Source organism: Rhododendron vialii, chromosome 4a (assembly GCF_030253575.1).
Source record: "Rhododendron vialii isolate Sample 1 chromosome 4a, ASM3025357v1".
In the NCBI taxonomy this organism is placed as follows: Eukaryota; Viridiplantae; Streptophyta; class Magnoliopsida; order Ericales; family Ericaceae; genus Rhododendron; species Rhododendron vialii.
The window spans coordinates 4269052-4277410 of NC_080560.1; positions in this window are offsets into that span (position 1 = coordinate 4269052).

Consider the following 8359-nt stretch of genomic DNA (forward strand, 5'->3'; position numbering starts at 1 on the left):
AGAAGGCTTTACGGTTTAAAGGCCTGAAGTCATCACTCCTTTAAAATTTTAAAATTTTAAGGTATCATGATATGAAAACTGGATTAAAACTCTTTGGGTAATACAAGCATATGGTTTATACAGTATACATTTTATTTATAATCATGGGGGTGTTCCCTTTCGGGAGTCCCTAAAGAACAATAGAGAACTGAAGAGAGACTTACAATATTATTGCAAACTGCTGATTACAAAGACTCAATTGCTGAAGATTGACTCGACCAATTGCAACAAATGCTTTAGATAGCAATCGTTCAAGTGTCTTGGAGAGTCGTGTTTACAAATGAAAAACTTGACTCTATTTATAGACCAACTTAAAGTTAAAATGACCGGTAACCTATTAACAAAAGAGATCCGGTTTTCTAAAGAGAATAGTAGATGCCGCGTGATCTCTGGCCCGCATCGTCACATCTTTCAACTTTCTCTTTTGAAAAAGAAGACCCTTCATTATTGCTGCTGGTGAAAGGTGGTTGAAATAGTAAGAAGTGGTTGAAACTGTCTGTCGGATAGTGATTGAAACAGTAAAAGTTGTTGATGATTTCTGCTTTCGGTGAATTTCTTTTACTGATGATAGTGATGCTGTCGGCACTTCATCTCTATCCTTCCATTGCATTATTGAGATTTTGGACGGCCTCATCATCAAAATCATAATCATGATCCTTTCCCTGACTGGATAAAACTTCTCCTGTTGACATGGCTCTTTGCTGTTCTTTCTGCTCCAAATAATATCTGACTAAATTATCATGTCCTGTTTCAAAATGAAATTTTAGTTCTGGAATGTGATCATTGGACCTAATTTTTTGAAATAGGTCTTCACATATTAATGGTGCCTTTCCGTAGTCATATAGACTGTCATAATGAAATCCTTCCGCTATGGAGAAGGCAATAGCATGTCTGATCTGTTTTCTTATGGAATTTGTTTCGCAAATCCATGGAGCGTCATTGTCGCAGTGATAAATGCGTCTGAGGATTGTATTGGCTGGATTGGTATTGATGTGGATGTTGTGGTAAGCGGGAATGAGCTGCCCAGTAGACGTCCATTCTGGAAGTTTGGATTCCACTACCGCTTCTACTGCTGTACCCTGTTCTGCCATAGAATTAAGAACACAAGCTGCGATCTTTCTTCCAAATCTGTTAGTGTCTTCTGGGTCATGGAATATAATTTGTTGAATATATCCATAATCCAAAAGAGTTGCTTCTGTAATCTCTACCATTTTATCTTTGAAATTAAGATAAAAGGGTTTGAAATTCTTCATGTCTATGTTGGCCATGGGAATACTGTAAATGAGTTGACAAGTACAGGTCATCCGTTCCAAAGGTATTTGAATGCAGGTTGGTTTGATTTCTGGACATGGAACAACATCTTTTTCTTGTAAATAAAGGGTTTTCCAGGAAATAGTGAGGCCCGGAATGCATCCTTCATTCTGGTTGATTTTGATTAATTCTGAAAATAAGAATTCCTGGAAATGAGCTCTATCTTGTCTGGCTAAATGCTGAATATGGTTGATAACATCTGGAGGGAATTTTGAAAGGAAGGTAAAAGCTTTTGGCTGTAAAAGCTCAATTGGATCATATTCCTTACTCCACTCACTCTTTTCTTCATCTTCCAGTGGGGAAGACTGCTTTCTCACTTTTACCAGTGGGGTAAAAGGGCTTCTAATCTTTTTGAGCTCCTTCTCTGATTCTAACAACTTCTTTTTGAGAGTTGTTATTTCTTCTTCAAGCCTTTGCTGATTTTTGATTAACTGTTGATTGGCTTGCTCAAAATCTTGGTTTCTTTTATTTAAAAGTTTAAAATTTTTTGTCATTGTTTCGCAATGACTACAAAATCTTATTTGCTGAGAAAATGGCTGGTTAGAAGGTGGTTGACTGAAAACCTGGTTATTTTCAAATCCTGCAGTCTCAAGGGCCGCTTGGGTATTTAATCTTCTAGAAGACTCTGAAACGTAAAATTATTTCCAATGGCGCGATTTGCCCATTGATTTGCTTCTGCAAAAGTATGAAAACCTTTCCATGTTGAGGAAGGGATTCCATCTACCTGTTTTAAAACTTCTGGCCAATAGGAATAAATTCCTGGAACACGGCCTATAGCTACGCAATAAAATGAAAATCTTTTTGTTGGGTTTGACCCATTTTGTTGATTAAAGAAAATGTTTAAAGCGTTTAGACAACCTAAAAATCTAGGAACATCTTTGTGAGAGTCCCAGAGATTATCTAAAAGACACTTCTGTTCCTCACTGATATTGTGGATGAGGTACCTGAATTTAGATCTGGATTGTTCAGGGAAAACTCTGAGAGTTATACTCCCAAAGGTTAAAAACTTCTGATCTGTTCTGGTTGAACTGATTATGTTGCTGGAAGACGCCATCTGAAAGATCAGAAATATTAGTCCTTATTTCTCTGGATAAGTAATCTGCTAAAGTGTTTTCTTTCCCTTTAATATGTTCAAATTCTACTGTGTATCCATTACCTGTTATTACATCTACAAAGTTAAGCCATCTACGAGTACTAATCTTTTTCTCATTGAGAAGCTTATGAAATTTAACAATTGCTTCACAATCTGTTCTAACTGTAAAAGGTTTGAATAGCCATAACTTGAAGTTATTAATGGCGTTAATAACTCCTAATATTTCACAATCTATGCTGGCTAAGTTTCCTTTTTCTTTATATTTTCCACTGGAATACCTACAAATTTTTTCTGTAGATTTTGCTGAGTATTTAGTAGATTTACTGAGGAGTATTGCTCCCCATCCTTTTTCACTTGCATCTACTTCTATTACTATGTAATCAGATTCTAATGGTAAATCTAGTTCTGGTAGATTTCTACAGATTTCTTTGATTTTTCTGACAAGATTAATATCTTGCTGGTTGAAGTACTTTTGACCGGTTGGGGTCGTTTTACTATATAGGGGTCCTATGATTTTGCTAAGATCCTTTATGTAAGGTCTAGCATAATTCAAGGTTCCTAAGAATGACTGGAGTTTTTTCTTATCTTCTATTTTATCAGGAAATTCTAATATCTTCTGTGCAATGTGTGGTTGTAGCTGAATCTTTCCTTTTCCTATTCTTACTCCTAAATATTCTATATATTCTTTATTTAACTCCATTTTCTTTTTACTAATGATTAAACCATTATCTAAGAATAATTGAAAAACAATTCTAAGATGCCTATAATGTTCATCCTGTGTCTTACTGAAAACAAGAATATCATCAATATAAACAAGAATGAAAGAATTGTAATTTTTAAATATACTATCCATTTTTCTTTGAAAAATGCTAGGGGCTGTCTTTAAGCCAAAGGGCATGACTATCCATTCATAACATCCCTGAGGACATGTGAATGCTGTCCATGGTCTGCTGGACTGATCTAACATAATCTGCCAAAATCCTGATTTACAATCAAATTTACTAAAAATAATTGCATCTTGAATACTATTGATAAGCTGTTCCTTGCTGGGTATATCGTAACTATCTATCTGAACATTATCGTTAAGGCGCTTGTAGTTTATGACCATTCGTGCTTTTCCTCTTTTAACTTCTGCATGGTTTCTTACCATAAAGGCTGCGCTTCTGTGAGGACTGACACTTTCTGTTATTACTTTAAGATCTAGTAATTCTTTAATCTGTTTTTCAAATTCTTCTATATCTAAAGGGCTATATACTATTTTCTGAGTACTGATTTTAAAATCTGGATTTATGATTTCTAAATGTGCTAAGGTCTTGGTTTTATTCCAATGTTTGATTGGATTTTCTCCTAAAATCTGGGTTTCCTCTGCTAACCTAATTAATTCATCTAACCGATCTTTATCTGTTCTTTTCTTCTTTTTGCGATCAAGAACTGACAAAGAATGTTCTATTTGGCAAAAATTTATTATATTATGGTCTATCTGGATTAACTGGTCTTCTAGCTGTTCTTCCATTAACCATTCTAATTCTGTTTCGACGGTGTCATCTATGGTTTCTTCGTATGAATCTAACTGTGTATCTGGAGATGGTACGTCTCTTAACTCTTCTGCTATTTTCTCCTTTACTATTCTATTTTCTTCTGCTATTTTGTCAGTTGTATCTATGGTTCCACCACGCTTAGCTGACAACTCTGATTCTATAGTCTGTGCATGAAGTGTTTCTACCTGTAAACTACGTTTATGAAACGTTACAAAGTGTTTGCTAAATGTGATGCTTCCATTCATACTATCTATAAAGTTTAATCCTAAGATAAACTTATAGCTGTGATTAATATCGCCGATCCATACCATGGGTAGGTATGCTGCTGCTGAAGTCTGTTGGTAAACCTAATGCTGCCATTCATGAGACATGTATCATAAATAATGCTGGTGTTATTCATAAGATCTGCTCTAGCTATATATCCTGGTTTGGTAAAATATTCTATTGGTATAAGATCACGACTAATGTGACTCTTACTGGCTCCTGTATCTACCATAGCTTTGGTTTCTATGATTTTACCTGGATTCTTTCCTTTAGCTGGTAATAAGATTTCACAATTTATTTCTATAAGGCTATTTTCGCCTATTCTGTTGACCGACTCAACAATGTTGCAGTGGTCTTCTAATACCTCTACTGATTTTAGGGGCTGGTTTTTCTCATGTAATTGGTTTCTTAATCTACCATTTTCTATTTTATAGGTTTCTAATTCTATAGATAAAATTTTTATTCTCTTTTCTAGCTCTCCTACTTGCTTTTCTAACTGAAATTTGGTTCTTTCCAAATCTAATTTAATTGTAGCTGCTTCTAATTTGGCTTCCTGGAGTGCTAATTTAGAATTCTGGTTTAACACTGGTTGCTGTATGCTACCACTTAAATCTATCAAATCTCTGTCTATCTGATAGTTTTTCTTGAGACAAAATTTGCAAATATTTTTCTTGCAATGTTCACAGATACTTCTAAATAATCTAAAAGGATAACCATTGCATTCTGAGCAAGGTTCACTGTCTTGACCTATATTATGTTTCCACTGGTGTATGCATTCTGTACTGCTTTTAATCATAAAAGTATATTCTGGTAGATAACTGAGAAGTTCCTCTTCTGAACTACTACTGTAACTATCACTTTCCTCTAAGAAATTTATTTCTTCTGGTTCTGTACTGATCAAACTATATATTGATTCAGTGTCACTATCTTCTAGCTTCATTTCTATAAATTCTATATTATCAAAATCTTCTAGTTCTTCTATAAGGTTTGCCTTTTCTACATTTCTCTGATTTTTCCCTTTATTAGGGCATTTATTGGCTAAATGATCTTCTGAGTCGCATATAAAGCACTTACATTTTCGGTTTTGAGTCGATTGAACCTTTTTCCTAAAATGTTTCTTGGGTTTTGGCTTAAACTGTCTTTTACTGGATGTTTGTTCATAAGACTGACTTCTCCTATATCTCTTTCTAGGATAATAGCCATGTTTCTGGTATTTGTAATTATATTTTCCTGTCTGTGCTATTTTCTTATGGTATTTACTGGCTTTCTTCTGATATTTATAAAATTTATTTTTCTTTTTCTTTCTCTTTTCTTGGTCATATCCATACTGTTGTGGAGTATATATGACTTGGCTACAGAAGTTTAACCTATTTTTCTTTATGCCTTTCTGTATTTCAAGTGTTGTACACTTGTCTCTTAAAACTGTAAAAACAAACTGAATTCTAGGACCTATCCCTAAATGTTGGTTTTCATCTCCATTGGTGACTTTCCATTTTTCCCATATTTCTTCTCCTAATGGGCCTGGAAGTTTTCTGAAGAATTTGTCACTAATTTCTGGATCTAGTGCTCTGCCTGTCTGGGATGCAAGGGCTATAAAGTCATTGCAAAAATTGACTATATATTTCCATTTATGCAACTTAAGCTGTTCTAACTGTCTTATAGCTACATTCTGGTATGTGGTGTTTCCTCTATTGGGATCCGCTCCTATAATTAGGGTTTTAACTAAACTTGTGAAATTGTAGACATTTGGTCCTTGGGCTATTAAAGCCGCATATTGTGTTTCAAAATCTCTTTTGTATGCTTCTACAATTCCTTTTGCTGTGTCTCCTAAAAATGATTCGCAATATGACCACATCTCTGCTGAAGAGTGCCAATTGGTCATTTCTAAAAGTTTTCTTACTAAGGCTTGTTCCCATCTGTCTATTACTGCTTTATGAAACTGGGGATCAAATGCTGCAATATCTAGCATTAATCCCGTGCCTGCTTGTGCCATAAGGGTTATATTTCTATCTGCTGGTAATCTTTTTCCATAGGTTCTGAATTCTAGTTCTTGAGCTGATGGCTCAATTCTAGATCTACTAATTGGAATGTTTCCCATTTCGTATACTTGATTTGGGAGTACTGGTGGAGTATTGTCATATGTCTCCATTTTGACTTCTACCATATGACTTTCTGTGTTTTCTACTGGTAGTTGGTAATATTTAGATCTAGGGTCTGAGTGGCAAAACATATCTTCGACTGAAAGATTGTTTTTCTTGCTGGTATCATATTCTAAAAATTTTTCTTCTAAGGCAAATATATTATTCTCTATTAAATATTGTCTTTGAAAACTATCCTCTATTTCTGGATGCTCATACTCAAGTTTTTGGGTATAATATCCTTCCAAAATTTGGTAATCATAATAATCTAAATCTGGTCTATAAACTGGTTCTAGGAGTTCCTTTAACCTGATTATGTCTGATTCACTAAATTTAAATAACTGATCAAAAGTAAACTGAGGCTGTTCATATGCCATATAGATGTGTTCTGTTTCTATTTCTGGCTGAATAGAACTGCTAACGCCCGAATGTCTTCCTACAGAAGTATAATCGCTGAATCTGAGATTAACTTCTCCTGAACTCGTAGTGTAAAAACTATTATTATTTGGTTTAAGCTGTGTTTTTGGAACTAAGTTAGTGACTTTCCATTCAAGTCCGGCTAACATTTCTGAGTCTCGTTTCTTGGCTTCTATTACCTGAATTCCTCTAGTTCCTAAAGCTTTCAAATATTGATCTGTTCTTAGCTTGTATTTGGTGCTACTGTGGTTACTTAATTTTCCTATAAAACTTACGCATGCTAAAAGGTTCTGAGCATTGGGGATCATATGATATCCTCTTGTTTTAATTCCTATTCTTATATGTTGGTAGAATTCATCTAAGGTTACCTGGAAACCTGGTGTGCAGTAAACAATCTGGCAGTTGTTGTTCATGTCTAACTCCATGCTTCCTATCAGGGCTTGCTCTTGATTTGTAAATCTATTGTCAAAGATCATGACCAATACTTTGGTTCCTAGATCTTGTCTGGCTAATCCCTTGATTCCTATGGTAATTAATCCTAGGTGTATAAGACCTAATCTTAACCTTTTGAGCTTGTTGAAGCTCTCTTGGGTAATTATTTCTAAGACTTCTGTCTGATCTTCTGTTACTACGCTGATTGGCTTTTCTTGATAACTGGTGTAAGTTCTAACTCCTCTATTGAAGAAATTTTGTGATTTGTATAAAACCTCTGGATCTAATATCTCTAAACTGTGATTTCTAAATCTATCTAGTTGTATTTCTGGATCTATGATTCCTTCAATTCTATTTTCTTCTATTGGCTGTTTTCCAAATACTCTATTGAATAAAGGAATTCCACTGACCTTGGTCTTACTACTAGATGTCATTACTGAGTTCCTGAAGATTGAGGAATTTCTAGTCTCTTTCCCTTGTTCGGATCTGGGGTACCAAATATATTATAATAAAAAGTATTGTTCTGTAAAGATCTATTGGATTTCTTGGGTTCTAAGTGTCCGGTTGAGGAAGAGATACTAATCTGGTTTATTTTAGAGGTTAAAGCCTCTAAAGCGTTTTCTTCTTGAAGCTTATCTACTCTAGTAGATAACTGGTCTATCTTTTCTGATGTCTCTGCTAATCTATGGCTAAGACTAATTAAAAGTTCTATGATAGTATTATTTTGCTTAACTACAATCTCGTCTGTTTTTCCTGTTGGTTTGAAACTAGACAATCCGATAGGATTTGGTTGAATTTTTCCTGAATTTTCTAATGCTATTCTATAAAATAAACTATCAAGACTATTCTCCATTTGATAACTTCTTTACTTCTTCCAAAAGAATCTCCATCTTCTGGAGTTTCTCGTCAATTTCTCTTTTGATTTCAACTGAATTCTGTTTTATTCTATCTACTTCAATTCTGAGATCTTTAACTAAATTTCTGATTTCTGTCTCAATATCTTTTGGCTGAGTAGTATCTAATTTACTGGTTAAATCTATTATATCCTGTTTGCAAGGCAATTTTTCTGATATAACTAACTGTTTTTCTTCTAATTTATTTATTCTTTTAAGTATTTCTGAATGTAA